The following is a 15,866-nucleotide window of genomic DNA, read 5'->3' on the forward strand; positions in this document are numbered from 1 at the left end:
TGTCAGAGGGTTGTGGATTCTGCTTCCTCTTAAGGTCAGTTCCTTCACCTGTCTTCCTGACCTTCTTTGGGTCACTATCCTGTTCTTACCGCTTCCTCTTGAACTCTCACCCTTTCTCTCTCTACTGATTGCTTCAGCTAATCAGTGGACTTCCATTAGCACCAGTCTCTTCCAACAACTGTTCATTCTCATTTCTCTTCTCTCACTTGCTGCTATCTCTGCCTCCACCACCTCAGTGAAACCACCTTCAGTCGAGGTGGCCCTTGACTGCTGAAGTGCCAAATCCAAAGCTGTATTTTTCATTTATCTTTAATCATCTCATTGTCTTCCATGGTACCTCTCTGACTTTCTTCTTTGGTCTTTTTCACAAGGTCTTTTTCCTCTCCCCATTCTATCATTGTGTTCTCTAGCCTTCTGCTTTTAGCACTAATCCTCCAGTCATCTCTCTCTACCCGTATTCCTTCAGTGATCTCACCCGCAAATCTAATTCCTGCTACTTCCTATGTAATAACCACTTTTACGTTTTGCTAAGGTTTCTTTGCCAACCTTCACACTCAAGAACATCTGGAAGTCCTCACCCAGATCTTCTACATCTCAATTTCTAATGCACAAACTAAACCCATTGTCTTCCTTATTAAACTTGGTTCATTCACTAGTATTCTCTACCTCTATCATCACTATCATCCACCCACATGGAGTCAAGTACCATGTTGTTCTGCTTTTAGTGTCTGGATGGTTCAAGTACCAACTCTTCTCCCCTTTTCCCTTCCCCGCCACCTCCGTGCCCTAATTTTACCCATTCCTCTCCTACCTGACAACCAAACTGGCCCTACTGGTCTCCTTGCCTCTGCTCTGCCCTCTGTGAATCCATCCAGAAAGTAATGTTTCTGAAGCTCAGATCTGAGCCGTCAGTGGCTCTCTGCAGCCGGTTCAAAGGTTTTGAATGTGTGTGCAAGGTTGCGGTCTGGCTCCAACTTCTTTCCTGGCTTCACCCTGGAGAGTCTAGCAACACTGAATTACATTGTGCAGTTTCTTCCTTCTGCCTTTTCCGTTGTCCGCTCTCCCACTCCCAGCCTGGCTAAGTCCTGCTCAGCCCGAGGACATGCTAGGCATCCCTTGTATTTGGAAGTCTTCCCTGCTTCTCTGGAAGCAGGGCTTCCATTTCTGGGCGGCTTGCCATTAATCCGAGTCACTGTGTGCACCCCACTGCCCTTTGGGGATCATTTCTGTGTGTTTCTCGGTCCCAATAGACTTTGCTTTCTTAAAGACAGAGACAGTGTCTTATCTCTGTAGCTCGCGAACCTAGCACAGTGCTTCGCATATAGGAGGCGTCCAGTGAATGCTTTTTAAGTGAAAAATTGATAAGGACAGTGAATCAATTTGTCTACAAAACTGGGCACAAGTAATCCATGCAGAGTAGTACCCTTACAGGGGGCACGGAGTGGGGCTTCCGGGTGCTGATAGTGCTCTGGGCTTTGATCTGGTGTGAAAATTCATTGAGCTGTCCATGTGTGGTATGTGTCATTTTCTGTATGTTTTACTTCAATGAAAAGTTTTAAAAAAATTAGATATTTTTGTTGCTCAATACAGAAAATCTCATGTCTCCTTTCAAGCTTTTCAAGTTTTTGTAGGTATGAGTTTAGATGTGACAGCAAAGTGCCAGGCTAGTGCTATTCCTTGATGTGAAGAAGACTGAGATGACAAAGCATCAGCGTGGGTGGGGTCGTCTGGTCTTCTCAAGAGGGCCAGTGAGGGCCAGCACTGATGGACAGACTTTTGGTCACCTGTGCTTCTGTCACACTCAATAGAGGGACCACATGCTAATTATCAGTGTGCTCTGGGCCTTCAGGCAGTGGCAGGGAGACTTTATCTTGGATGTGACCATGAATAATTCATCAACCTGGTTATCTGGAAATTTGTGGTCATCATTAGCATTTTAATGAAAAAAACTGCAATCATTATCCTAAATCTGTTTTTTTAATATCTGCCTTTTTTTTTTTTTTTTTCTTCTTTTTGTCTCCCTCCTGTAACAGCTTACCATCTCAGTCTTTCCTGAGTGCTTGGAAACTGCCGGGGTCCCTGACAATGTGCTGACTGGTCGTCGCTATGGGCAGACGGTACCTAGAGGCTCACTGTCATCCAGGCAGCTCATGTACGTATGGGGTTTGTCTCTCTTTTCCCCCTTTAATTTTCCCTGTCGACTATGGCAGGGTACTGAACTGGTGACGGTTTATAAGATATACATGAGAGTATTCAGAAATGCAGGAGAATGGATTGCTCTAGGGTGAGTTTTTAATATTGAATGATGGGAAGTGTTATCTAAATTAGGGTTTTTATAAATCAGTGGCCCTATAAGACAGACCAGAAGTGTGTATCAGCAGTCTCTCTTTTCTGTTTCAGTATATCCACTTACACATAGGTTTTTTTTTTTTTTTTTGCTTGTTTGTTGAAGCTTTCCTTTTTCATTGCAGTATATAACATTTGAAACAATAGCAATGTTGTAAATTAGAAACACTTCCCAGTGACTTAAAAAATAGCTTTGAAATAAAAAAATTCATGGACCCAGAAGAGGTCCTCAGGGTATGTCATGGTTGAACACATGTTGGCGAGAGTCCCCACCTCTGATCCCTCACCATTCTCCACAGGAGGGGAGCGTTGATTCCCCCAGTGAGGACTTGTGTGTCTCACAGCAGTTCCCTTTTGCCAGTATTAGTCTTTTGGGAGTGTCCACAAATGCAGCCTTTTCCTGTTTGGTCCCACTCTGATTAACTTAGGAGAACAATGGTCGTTGTGCGTTTAATTTATAATTTATTGAATAATTCAATTAAATTATTTCTATAAAGTATAGTCTGTCTCAGACTTGTTTTCTTCCCCCCCTTAGTCTCTAAACCTTAGGCCAGCTCTTTAGGTATTTACATACCTATTTATTTTGCATCCCTTTGGGCCTCTGGAATTTTGGCTTCAAATCAGGGATGTGTGTTGGGTCGTCCCTTGGGATGCTTGTGCTCCCCACCCTTCCATAGTTAGGTTTATTCACAGTCGCCCCTAAGCCCCATTGCCGTGTACATTTCCCTTCTTTTTTTTTTTTTTTTGCCTTCATAGAAAAGTTAGAACCCCCCTCAACCCTTCTCCCAGATAGTTGCTTCTGAAATAAGCCAGGCCATCAGAAGCAGCAGCGGGAGGGAGACTGACAGCCTCAGACCAAGCTCGCCAGCGGCAGAGCCCCTGGGTGGGAGCCATGGCCTTTGCACCTCCACTTTCGTATCCTTCAAGGGCATCGCTATATTACCCTAAAATCAGCGATTTTCACAGTGAACATAATCAGAGAAAGCTTACCCTTGTGATGCTGTAAAACGGAGATTGGCACAGGGTGGCCCATGAGTCAGACCAAGCCCATTCCTGTTTTTGTAGGGACCGACAGAGATTTTCATGTTTTTGAATGGCTACCTGCCTAATCTGTGGTTTTTGCCTCTTGGCCTTCAGAGCCTGAAATATCTACAGTTTGACCTGTTGAGAAGAAATTTTACCTATCTCTGCGATAGAAATACTTTGAAGGCATGTACTACAATTGAACCATATGAACTTGCTAATATTCAACTGTTTTTGACCTACAAAATTGCTGATTGCTTATGTGGCGGTTTAGTCACCACCTCATGTCTGATCTGTGGCCCCATGGACTGTAGCCCGCCACGCTCCTCTGGCCGTGGAATTCTCCAGGCAAGAATACTGAAGTAGGTAACCATTCCCTTCTCCAGAGGGTCTTCCCCAGCCAGGGACTGGACCTGGCTCTCCTGCGTTGCAGGCGGATTCTTTACCGACTGAGCCACCAGGGAAACCCATGATTGCTTATGGTTCAGTCTAAGATATTTCAAGGAAATTCTTCCTTTAACGTGGTTTAAATTTTAAAATTTGGGTTCTTGGAGCAGAGGAAGTGAATTACCTTGGAAAATTCACAAGTGTTGGCCTGCTCGTCTGGGCCAAGCCCAGGAGGGTGTGATCAAGGCCTCGAGGGCCGTCACTGTGCTGGGCCCCCTACTGCTCACCCGCCCTGGCTGTCTTGCCTTCTCTCCCGCTCATGGGATGGACATTTCCTCCCTTTCTTAAGAAATGGCCGTTTAAAAAGCTTCCACAGTACTAGGCACATACGATCGTTTCTCTTGGCTTCTCTCCTTGACTTCCTCTGTTCTCAGTGATGAAAGACGTGGCTTTTGTTTGTTCTTCTGTTCTGCGCCACTCTCTGTGTCCTGAATTTACTAGAAATTCTGTACTTCAAGTGGGATATGCTCTGGAAAGTTCGTATTATCATCCTCAAAACTGAGGCTTGAAGCCACAAAGTAACTTGACCGTGTAGAGTTGCAGTGTGAGTCTAGATTCACTGCCTTCTGCTTGTGTCCTCTCCTCCCACCAGACTTGCTGGTGACCCGCTCATCACTTGGGTGATCACTTGTTTAGATATTGTCCACTTCTCTGTTCCCCATGCCATATCTTTTAGTAATATGGTCTTAGAAGCTTAGAAGATTCAGCATCAAATGATGCTGATATCTGTCTCAAATCTCCTTTTTTTTAAAATTCATTATTTGAACCCAGTTACTGCAGGTAAATCTGTAGGCCCTCAGAGAGAACTTTGTATCGAGAGAGTATAATAATATAGTAACAGCACTTTAAAGATCTTGCAAGTCATATATGTTTAATATAGAAAAATTTAGCTTGATTTTTGTTTTATATTGGGAGTTATATTCAGTGTTGTGTTAGATTCTGGCATACAGCATAGGGAACCAGTTGTGCATATACACATAAACCCATCCTTTCTCAGACTGGTGTCCCGTGTCGGTAATTACAGCACACTGCATAAAGCTCCCTGCGCTCTGCAGTATTATCTAGTTTATATACAGTAGTGTGTTTGCATTGATTATTTTATATATAGCCGTGTGCGTGTGTTAATCCCAAACTCCTAACTTATCCCTCCCCTACGTCTTTCCCCTCTGGTAACTAGAAGTTTGTCTTCTAAGTCTCTGAGTCTGTTATTGTTTTGTAAATAAGTTCATTGGTGCCAGATTTTTAGATTCCGCATATAAGTGATATATGATGTTGGTCTTTGTCTAACTTCACTTAGTGTGATAGGTTCATCCCTGTTGTTGCAAGTGGCCTTATTTCATTCTTTTTTTTTATAGCTGAGTAATGCATGGGTGCTTAGTTGTGTCCAAACCTTTGTGACCCCGTGAAGTGCAGCCCACCAGACTCCTCTGTCCATGGAAGTTTCCAGGCAAGAATACTAGAGTGGGTTGCCATTTCCTTCTCCAGGGAATCTTCCCAACCCAGGGATCGAACCCCCACCTCTTGCAACTCCTGCGTTGGTAGGCAGATTCTCTACCGTTTCACCACGTGGGAAGCTCATGGCTGAGTAATATTCCATTGTGTATACGTATCATGTCTTCTTTAGCCATTCCTGTGTTGATGGGCATTTAGGTTACTTCCATGTCTTGACTGTTGTAAAGAGTTCTGCAGTGAACTTCGGGGTGCATGTATCTTGTAGAATTAGGGTGTTCTCTAGACATACGCCCTGAAGTGGGATTGCTGGATCATATAGTAACTGTAGGAGGCTTTAAGTCTTCAAAGCTTCAACTTTCTCCACTGACTCTGATTTCCATTTTCAGTTCTGGCCCAAGGATTTATTTCTCATGATTTTGACTTGTTTTCTTTGTATTTAAAAAGTTGTTAGATCTTATTCAATTTTTTCATGTATTTGAAACAGGCAGTCTTTTTTTGTCATCTTTGCTTACCGTATTGACTAGAAACTTCACCGCTGCAGTCTGATTAAAGGATTTTTAAGCCTTTTGAATCATCTGATTGTAATCCCTGATTTCCTTAGAACTTTAAATAGAAATAGGTGTTAAATAAATATTCCTTCAGTGGATGGGTGTTCTGCGGATCCTTTTACTGAGTTGCCTTGCGTCTGAGTAACCGCTCTTATGTAGTTTAGTGAACTGCAGTCTCAGTGATGGACACCTCATTCTTCGTGGAATACCACCTTCCGTGCACAGCTCGAAATCAGTACGTTAGGCTCTAGATTGTCAGATGTTATGTGAACCGAAGCTGTGAAATTGTTTTATGAAGCCTGTCTCCTAGCAGTATTTTTAGGTTATTTATAAACACAGAAACATATTTCATGTCGTAGTAAGTAAGGGTCTATCTTGACTTTACGAGTAATAAAGAAAGGTTACTTCTATATATTTATCTTTCTCTGAAGAAGAATCATCCAAAGTTCAGTCGTCCAAGTTAAAATCCCTTCTTTGTAAATTTTTTTCTTTTTAAAAAAATCCTTCTCTCATCTGTTTCTTCTGAGCTCGAGATTTGAGGTCTTGTTCTGTTGTCATTAAAAAAAAAAAAAGTTCTCCTTTTACAAGGATGCTGTGGATCTAGTGCTTTCCTCTGCAGGAACAGGGAGAAGGGAGCGAAGTAGCCTCATGTCAGGTCTTCAGTGTTAGGAGTCAGCATGCTGGAAGGCAGCCCGCCTGGTGTCTCTGCCAGCTGCAGAAGGAGACCCTGAAGAACACGGCAGGATAGTTCTTGGAGAGCTGAGTGTGCGTCCCTTTTCTATTTCCAAACACTGGCTTTGTCGCTGCAAGGGAACCTGTTGGTAGAGTGTAGTGAATACCTGCATTTCTAGGGTAACTGTAGGGGTTCTGAGCAGCCTTTTCCTCGCACCCCATGTGAAGAGGATTGGGTTGGTGGGGATGGATCGCCTTCTGGATGCGTGGGTAGGCTTTGACTCAGGGAGAGAGAAGAAGGGTGTGTTATCCTTGGGGAGGTGGCCAGAGCACTTTCTGCCAGGGGAGTGAGTAACTGGGTGAAAATGTCCCAGCCAGACTGGGGCTTCCCTGGCAGCTCAGACGTTAAAGCTAGTCTGCCTACAATGTGGGAGACCCGGGTTCGATCCCTGGGTCGGGAAGATCCCCTGGAGAAGGAAATGGCAACCCACTCCAGTATTCTTGCCTGGAAAATCCCATGGACTGAGGATCCTGGTAGGCTACAGTCCAAGGGGTCGCAAAGAGTCGGACACGACTGAGCGACCTCACTTTCTTTCACTTTCTGGGAGCCTCTGGAAAGGAAAGAACAGAAGTGAGCAACTTTATGGGGCAATTTTGAAGCCAAAGCAAATAGAATTGTTTTTCCAGGTTTCTTGGACATTGGCTCGTTTATGCAAATTCGGAATTGTTCTTTGGGGAAGTGGACTTGGGTGAACTGAATGAAGGTCATGAAAACCAGCACAGAATGAAACCCATAGAACTCTGAAAGGAATGACTTGGTATATATCAGACTCACGAGATAGGTCCATTTGTTGTTAGCATCTGTACCTCTAGACCTTCCTTGTATGAGAATGTGGATGGATGGATGGATAGATAGATAATAGAGTATATAGAAATAGAAACTAGCAAGCTATTTGAATAGTCTGTTAAGAATGTTTTGTTAAAGCTATATTTAGACTTTTTAGTCATTTTCTCTCTCTCAGTTTGATGGAAAATACTTAAATCCGTGGGCTTACTCGATTTCTCCTTTGAATTCTTTCTTGGGCCTGTCCAGTTACGGGAAAAACAGTTGATTCCCATCTTTAAGGGTACAAGAACTTTCCTCAAAAAGCTTAAGTTATATATTGCTCATTTGGAATTTGATACCAATAAATCCACCATGACTTGGCTAAATCATGCATACCTGCTACCATCTTATCCTTGTGACTGGGGCCTGGTTAGCAGTAAAGAGGATTTCCTGATCATCAGGAGATAGAAGATTTTTTTTTGAAGTCACTCTTTCTCACACTGAAGGGTCCAATTTAAGCAAAACTTCAGTCACTCAGTTGTGTCCAACTCTTTGCAGCCCCATGGACTGTAGCGCCCTGAGTTTCTCTGTCCATGGGGTTCTTCATGCAAGAATACTGGAGTGGGTAGCCATTTACTTCTCCAGAAAATCTTCCTGACCCAAGGATGGAACCTGGGTCTCCTGCATTGCAGGCAGATTCTTTAGTGTCTGAGTCAGCAGACTAGACTTCTGTTTTTTTTCCTGGTTGAGTGACAGAGTGGAGTTGAGGCTGGACAGGTGATCGGAGCCAGTCAGCAGATGCATTGATGCTACACTCACAGTGCTGTGCTGGCTTTTCTGGAGGGTTGAGAAGAGTCACATATGGCCCTTAAACAGTTGATGTTTTCATAGGTAGACATGACTAAAGGTAGTAACTGCATTGCTGCTGCTGCTAAGTCACGTCAGTCGTGTCCGACTCTGTGTGACCCCATAGACGGCAGCCCACCAGGCTCCCCTGTCCCTGGGATTCTCCAGGCAAGAACACTGGAGTGGGTTGCCATTTCCTTCTCCAATGCATGATAGTGAAAAGTGAAAGTGAAGTCGCTCAGTCGTGTCCGACTCTTAGCGACCCCATGGACAACAGCCCACCAGGCTCCTCCATCCATGGGATTTTCAGGCAAGAGTACTGGAGTGGGGTGCCATTGCCTTCTCCAAGTAACCACATTAGATATACTCAAATTGTGTGATGTAGCAGTTTAGAGGAGAGGAAGGCTAGTAAAGATATGTGTAATCAGTGAAGTTCAAGATCTAAAAATCAAATGTAGAGAACATCTTTCTCCAATCAGGCACAAAGGTTTGGGAATAGGTCTGATTCTGATTGTGTAGATGGCAGAGCAGCTATTGGATTGCAGGTGCTGTGGGTGGTGTTTGAAGGGCACATGAAATGGGATCTCATGGAAGGAACTCGTGGAGAGCGGGGTCACACAGTACGGGTCCACTGGAGCGCATAGCCTGGTGAGAACAAAGCATGTTCATAATAATGCCTGCTTTTGTTACTATTGATGACTAACACTTACATAGCCAGACACTATTCTGAGCACGTCAGGTGTGTTCTTGGAATCCTCCAACAAGTGTGTGTGACACAGATGGCTCCCTTATCACTCCGTCACAGCCAAGGGCACTGGGGCACAGACGAGATGAGCAGCTTTTTAAGGCCACATAGTAAGTGGTGTGGTTGGGATTTGAGCCCCAGGGTGAGGCTCCTGGATGTGTGCTCTTATCCACTGTGCTGCCGGCTCTGGTCAGTGTGAGAGGAGTAGGGACGGGTCACAGGCTGGTGAGAGAGGGAATTCCAGGGTCCAGATTGCCGAGGAGCAGGCTCTGAGGAGGCAGTGTCTGTCTGGTGGCCATATGGAGGTGTTGCGCTTCCCTGGCGGCTCAGCCGCAAAGAATCCACCTGCTAAAGCGGGAGATGGGTTTGATCCCTGGGTCAGGAAGATCCCCTGGGGAAGGGAATGGCAACCCACTCCAGTATTGCCTGGAAGTCCCATGAACAGAGGAGCCTGGTGGGCTACAGTCCGTGGGGTCGCAAAGCGTCGGACATGACTGAGCGACTAAACCACCACCTGAGGTGTTAGCCATGCAGACGGGAGTTAGAGGTCAGCCGCATTAGCCTGTCCTGGAAGCAGGGGCAGAGGCAACGGTCTGGAGCACCTGCTGGATGCTGGGCTCTGGGGCTACAGCCCTGAATAAGGTGGGTGAGGTCAGCGCTCCCTGGGAACTTCCATTCATTCTGGTGATGGAGGCAGAGAGTGGTGAAGCTCCCTGACAGGAAACATAATTATGGACTGTGGAATGTGCTGTGGAGGCGTCAGTAGCATGATGGAGTGTTAGTGAGCAGGGCCCACATGACACGAAGTGACGTAGGAAAAGACGTCCCTGGAGAAGTGGCATTTGATCTGTGATCTGAAGGAGGGGATGAGCCACGTGGATAATGGAAAAGCCCGGTGCAGGCTGTGGGAGTATGCACAGTTCACGGGGTGCAAAGGGAGCCGGGTTGGGCCCGGCACAGGGGCGTGGTGGGGCTTGGGGGGGTGTGAGGATGGGGAAGGAGGTGGGGCTAAAGCAGACTCCAGGGCCTTGGTGAGGGGTTTGGATCATTTCCTCAGAGCAGTGGGAACCCAGTGAACGTGAAATTGATGGGTGGCCTGGTCCCTTGGGAGATCCAGGGGGCAAATAGATGCAGCTGTTTGAGCAGGCAGGGGAAGCGGGGAGGCTGAGAGCAGAGGGGACGGAAGGTGGGGAAAGAACATTTGGAATGCTTTCCCCCATCTGGCACCTTGAATGCTTGAGCTGCAGCTAATGTGGCCTTTCTGGCTCGGGGAAGATGAACCCCACCTGAGATAGAGCTTTTGAGTGTTTGGGTTGTGATCAGGCTTCACGGCAGCAAGACTTGATGGCTACATTTTAGCCTTTTCACTGCCGATTTATACCTGTTTACATATAGGGAGAAATTCCAGAGCATACGAACCTAAAGATGAGACAGTTTTTGTTTGTTTGCTTTTATATAGGCCTTGAATTTATAAAATTTAAATTTACTTTATATGTAGTAGATGCTTTTGGGGTGGGGAGCAGAAGACACTTTGGAAATATTGTAATTCATTGTCCTCTCTAGTCCATGAATGACTTTTTTATTTCTGGGATGGAGACTCAAAATGGAGTTGCAGTGAATTGCTTAGTCACTCAGTGCCTATATCCTGCTACACTTTCACTGTCAGAACCTGGGTTTATTTCAGGGTGGTGTGGTAATCAGCCTCAGATACGTGTCAGTTCCAACCCCTGACTTCTGAGCATTCCTTGTAGCCAGTGTGGCCGTGTGACCTAGTCTTGGTCAGTGGGACCTGAGAATTATTCCACTGGGATAGGGATGGGATTGTTGGGAAAGACTGACTGTCCTGATAAAACCTGACAAATGAGCCTGTCCGTGCCAGCCCTTGCTTTCCTCTGCTTTCTGCCTCCAGTGCTGGGAAGACGGGTGAGTGCACAGCAGCCCTTAGGTCACCACAAGGCAACAAGCAGAAAGCAAAAGCCAAGAGCCTCACAGAGATACCTGCCCTGACATCATGCTTGTCAGACCAACCCTAGCAGCCCTGAGCCTTCCCGCCACTTCCAGCTTGTTGAACCCAGTGTTTGTTAGGTTTCTGGTACTTGAAGGTGAACTCAATGCTGACCGAAGGAGATATGAAGATGTGGTGTTCTAAGCTTTGTCCCAAGCGCTGTGACAGCTGATAACGCCCCTTGATATGACCTTTAGCCTACAGGAAAGCGGTTTCTGAGAAGGACATTTTAACTTCTGTTGAAAGTTTGAAAGTGATGAGTTGTGGCCTTAGAAATGTAATTTTCAAAATGAATGAACTTGTCTGTGTGAACCTGCTGTAGCGAGTATCACGGAGCCATACTTCATGGCCAGTATCTCCCTTACGGTCTTTTTTATGATCCCCTTAGTCAGTGTTCTGGTGAGCTCCACTGTGTATTTATGGCTTTGTAGGAAACTATAATAGTACTAGAGGTAATAGCATAAATAGTCTGATTTCTTAAAAATGTGAAGCTCCAACAGGCTTTATTGGATTTCAGGGTAATGGTCTTATTAAATTTTCTGCTTCTTTTCAAACTTTTTTATGGCTCAGTTCCACCCTGGTGGTTTCAAGAAATTTGGGGGCTGTTCTGTATTTTTATGGGGGGGAAAAAAAACTTACTCTGGAACTTTCGATTGCTGAATTGAGGGATAGGGGAAATAATTTGGATTTTATTTTTAACTGTCTTAGTCTTTGGATGTAGCACATTGTTTTCCACGGGGAAAACAGAAATGGCCCTCTGGTATGCATCATAGAGAATAATATAAGTTATAAAATGAAATTGCATTCTAAGCAGTTAGGAAAAAAAGGGACTGTAAGTCACAGGGTCATCAAATTATAACAGGAAAGGAATTTTAGACATCATCTAATACAGTCCCACTTTTTTCACAATCTTAGAACTTGACCTATAACAATGAGTCATTCATTCAAAAAATAATAATGCACGTGGCTACCCTGTGCACCCTCTTCTTTGATGAAAGATTTTCCCAAAGAAACAGGGAAACCATGTTTGCGTAATCCAAGGGCCTTCAGAAGAAGGGTTTTGAAGCCATCTGTTCTGACTTCTTCATTTTACAGGTAGGAAGCTGAAGCCCGGAGAGGACAAAGGTTGTTTCTTTCAGGTGGACTAGAAAGTATTAATAACTCTTGGGCAGGTAGGATCAGGACCGTGAAACTCTCTAGACTCTGACATCTTCAGTGCTGTATGTTGGAATCCAGATGGCAGATAGATGACCTTGGGTGAGTCTGCTTCTGGCTCATCCTTAAGTGCCGGGGAGGGCTTGACAGGCACTGGTGGGAGGCAGGCAGTCCGGGCAGAGCACTGGTTGGAGCCTGGGGGTGCGACGATTTCAGGCAGTTCAGGGGAGAGCGCAGAGCCCAGCCTGGCAGCCCTCTGGGGCCAGGCGGCAGAGGGGATCAGGGGCAGCTCAGGCCAGCTTGGGCCAGTGCATGGAGTACCCCGAGAGCCCGTCAGTGCAGTGGGGGTTGTATTTGGGAGCCAGTGGGGTGCTCTTAAAACAATACTGGTGATGCTGACAGCTAACACTGACATAGCCCTGACTCTGCCACCAGCCTTCTGAGTACCTCACCTGCCCTTGCCTGCTTAATTCCTACGAGAAGCCTTTGATATAGGCACTCTCATCTCCATTTTACAGTTGAGGAAACTGAGGCACTGGGAGGTTAGATGACTTAACCCAGAAAGACCCTGATGGGAGGGCGTGATGGAGACAGGATCCAAACCCATGTCTGGCCCTAGAGTCCTACTTTTAATCGCTGGGAATGTGGTCTGGTGGTGATCAAGGGGATGAATTCTCTTCGGAAGATGGATCTGTAGCAGGGAAGACTGGGGTGAGGGCAGAAGGGCGATCAGGAGATGATTGAAGGCTTCCAGGAGAGTAATGAAAGCGTGGCGTGGAAATGAAAGGAGGAGAATCCCAGGAGCTTCCGAGGTGGATCGGTGTTGCCAGGTCCCCAGTTGCACATGGGGACTGGGGAGCGGCAGGGTCACAGATGACTGAAATGCTGCTCGGCTGTCTGCTGGCCTGGACCAGGGAGGTTGAGGAGGAGATTTGATGGGAAGGTGACGGTTTATCTGTGCAGAGCCCTCGTCTCTCCCTGGTAAAACTGTCTGCGGAGAGAGATCCATGTTAGCGTGTCCAAACAAATTTCAGCGTTTATGTACCCTCCCGAGCTTATCTGTGTTAGCCTGGTGTAGGTCTAAGCGGTTATTTTTAATTCACTTTGTGACCTTCACAATTCTGAGGCTGCTTGTCCTCTTCCCAGCATAATAATATTGGGTGGGAGAACAGGAGAGATGATGGGTGGGGGTCACCTTTGTTTCAGCTTCCCCAGAAGTGATCTTTGCCTTCCGCTTTCCTGTCTGCCCTTAGGTTTTGATGGGAGGGCGGGTCACGGCTGGAGATGTAGGAGGCGGTGGTGTTCCTTTGTGAACGGGCATCCGGTGTTGGGAGGCACACCCTGCTCTGGTCTTGGTCCACGGGTCAGGGCTGAGAGCAGTGTTCTTTCCTCCTCTCTTCTGAGAAAGGCCATTGTGTCCAGGCACATCTTGTCTGAGATGTCTAACTGCAGGTCCCAGCTGAAGGCCCCAGTGCCCCCTTCTGGGGACTGCAGTTGTTGAAAGATGGGTAGCTGATACCCTTGTAGGAAAAAAAAAATCCTGAAGTGGAAGAGAGAACATGGCAGTTGCCATTTGGGTTTCTGTTTCATCACCATTTTCTGCAGTCTGGGGTGTTTTCTTCTCCTTTTCATCTCCTCCTTCCCTCTCTCCTTCTTTCCTTCCCTCTATCATTCCTTCTCCCTCCATCCTTCTTTCCCCTTCTAATCGGAGGAGTTGCTAATTGTGCTGGGTCAGTAAGTGCGGTTGGCATCTATTGTATTTGATTTTGGTTTTCCATCTTGATTTCCCGGGGAAAGGTAACCCTGGCAAGTCAGATAAGCATTGGTTGTATGTGGAATTCATATAGGGTGCACTGCTCAGGGTCTGGCTATAAGGGGAAGATGAAGGGACTAGAAGACTGCGCTGTCTCTGTCCTTAAGCCCCTTAAAAACCTCAGAAAGGCAGGATGCATATGTGAGTTCAAAGTCCGGTCTAGTCATTCATGAAAAGTCCATGCGTAGGTTCTCTTGTCTCTCACCTGTAAAATGGAGGAGGTAATATTTGTATCAGAAGGGTGTCGTGATGCACAAATGGAACAGCATTTCTGAATGCTGAGCTCTTCTCTTACCTCTCTGTTCTCATCCAATTAGTTTTCTGGGTTGTACCTTAGAATGATCCCAGAAATGCTGGAGGGCGAGGAGGGAATCTAAGTATTGTGTCCAACTGTTTTGTGCATGTTTATTTCACTTCTTTCTAGTAACCATGTTTCTACTGTTCTTATTTTCAAGATGAGAGAGCTGAAGGTCAGAGAGGTTATAAACAAAGTAGCATCACTGCCTGCTTCAGGTGTGACCTGGAGTGATTATTCAGTATTTTACTGCCTGTTACCCTCCCCAGGTGGCGCTCGTGGTGAAGAACCCACCTGCCGGTTCAGGAAACGTAAGAGACGTGGGTTCAGTCCCTCAGTGGGGAAGATTCCCTGGAGGAGGGCACGGCAACCCACTCCAGTGTTCTTGCCTGGAGAATCCCTTGGACAGAGGAGCCTGGTGGGCTGCAGTCCATGGGTCGCAAAGAACTGGACGCGATTGAAGCAACTTAGCACACACACATGCTCCTCATCTGTAACATGGGGGTGATAATGTCCTCCTCACTGGGTGGTTTTAAGGATTTAAGTGGTTAACATCTTTGTCTTAAAACAATGCCTGGTAAATAGTCAATGTGATAAAAGTATTAGAAATTACTCAGTTTGCAAATCTCTTCTAAGCCACTCCATGGTGAAATCAAGATTGATGCATTGTTATGTGTTGAAATGGGATTAATTACAGTTTTTGAAGTGTAGAGCAGATTTGGTTTTCATGGAGAGAGATTGGGGAAGTGATGCTAGAACCATCAGGAAAAGTCCAAAGGAGAGATGGGGAAGGAATCAAGAATTCAGGGAGAGAGCGAGCTCCAGAGATCAGAGGAGACGGGTCAGGAGGAAAGCTGTGTCGCTTTTGTTTTGTGGTGCGAAAGGAGCCATTTCCTAATGGTTTGGTTAAGATACTCACCTTGTCCTGGAACCGGCAGGTGAGCGATCAGTAAACTCTGTAAATGGGACCTTTGGAATCGCTGCTTCGCCAGCTTCCTCTTTCTTTTCACTTCCTGGAAGAGGCAGTAAGTAACTATTAAGCCAAGGATTCTGCAATCAGTAGATCAGACTTGGAGCCTGAGCTCTGGAGCTTATTAGCTACGTGATGTTTTGCCAGTTTCTTAACCCTGATGTGGCTCCATGTCCTACTCTCAAAAAGAGGAGGATACTGGTATTTCTACCTCCTAGGGCTTGTGAGTCTGAGGACAGTAGTGCATGGTGAGTATGTGTAGCTCAGAGGAGGCCTTCAGCAGTTGCTGGTTACTTCATGTTATCCAGTGCTTAATGTTATCCTTGGAGCTCTGGTTAGGAATTCAGGCTCAGTAGGCAAACCACACATGGTGACGTTTGGGGGCATAGCCTGTTCTGGATGAACCCCAGCCAAAACCATAAAAGACCTTGGCTCTTATCACTCTCCGTCAAGAATCCGACATGGATTGAGTTGCCTTTGGGGTGTACTTTTATCTGCCTCTCCTTTCCCTCAAAAAAGGGTCTCAGAGCTCAGAAGAGAACAAAGATGACACAGGCTCTTCTGCTGGGTTCAGACGACCTGAGCCCCATTTCCCTTCCTCTGATTTTGGTGGGCTTGTTTGTTGCCGTGGTTGCACTGGGTCTTCGTTGCTGCACCAGCTGTGGCAGGCGGGGGCTGCTCTAGCTCCAGTGTGCGGGCCTCCCACTGCTGGCTTCTCTGGTT

At 46.2% G+C, this 15,866-nt stretch overlaps 1 protein-coding gene across 11 annotated transcripts in view; it reads left to right on the forward strand.

Annotated features, from left to right (window-relative positions):
• The window catches only part of APBB2 (amyloid beta precursor protein binding family B member 2), a 405,670-nt gene that overhangs the window by 185,506 nt on the left and 204,298 nt on the right, over positions 1-15,866 (forward strand). For 10 of the 11 annotated variants that reach the window (XM_070451963.1, XM_070451967.1, XM_070451970.1 and 7 more), the window contains one exon: positions 2,034-2,152. The exons of the other annotated variant lie outside the window; for it this stretch is intronic. The gene's annotated coding sequence lies outside the window, so the exon portion shown is untranslated. The remainder of the gene's footprint in view (positions 1-2,033; positions 2,153-15,866) is intronic. 11 annotated transcript variants of the gene reach the window in all.

Source organism: Odocoileus virginianus, chromosome 21, assembly GCF_023699985.2.
Source record: "Odocoileus virginianus isolate 20LAN1187 ecotype Illinois chromosome 21, Ovbor_1.2, whole genome shotgun sequence".
In the NCBI taxonomy this organism is placed as follows: Eukaryota; Metazoa; Chordata; class Mammalia; order Artiodactyla; family Cervidae; genus Odocoileus; species Odocoileus virginianus.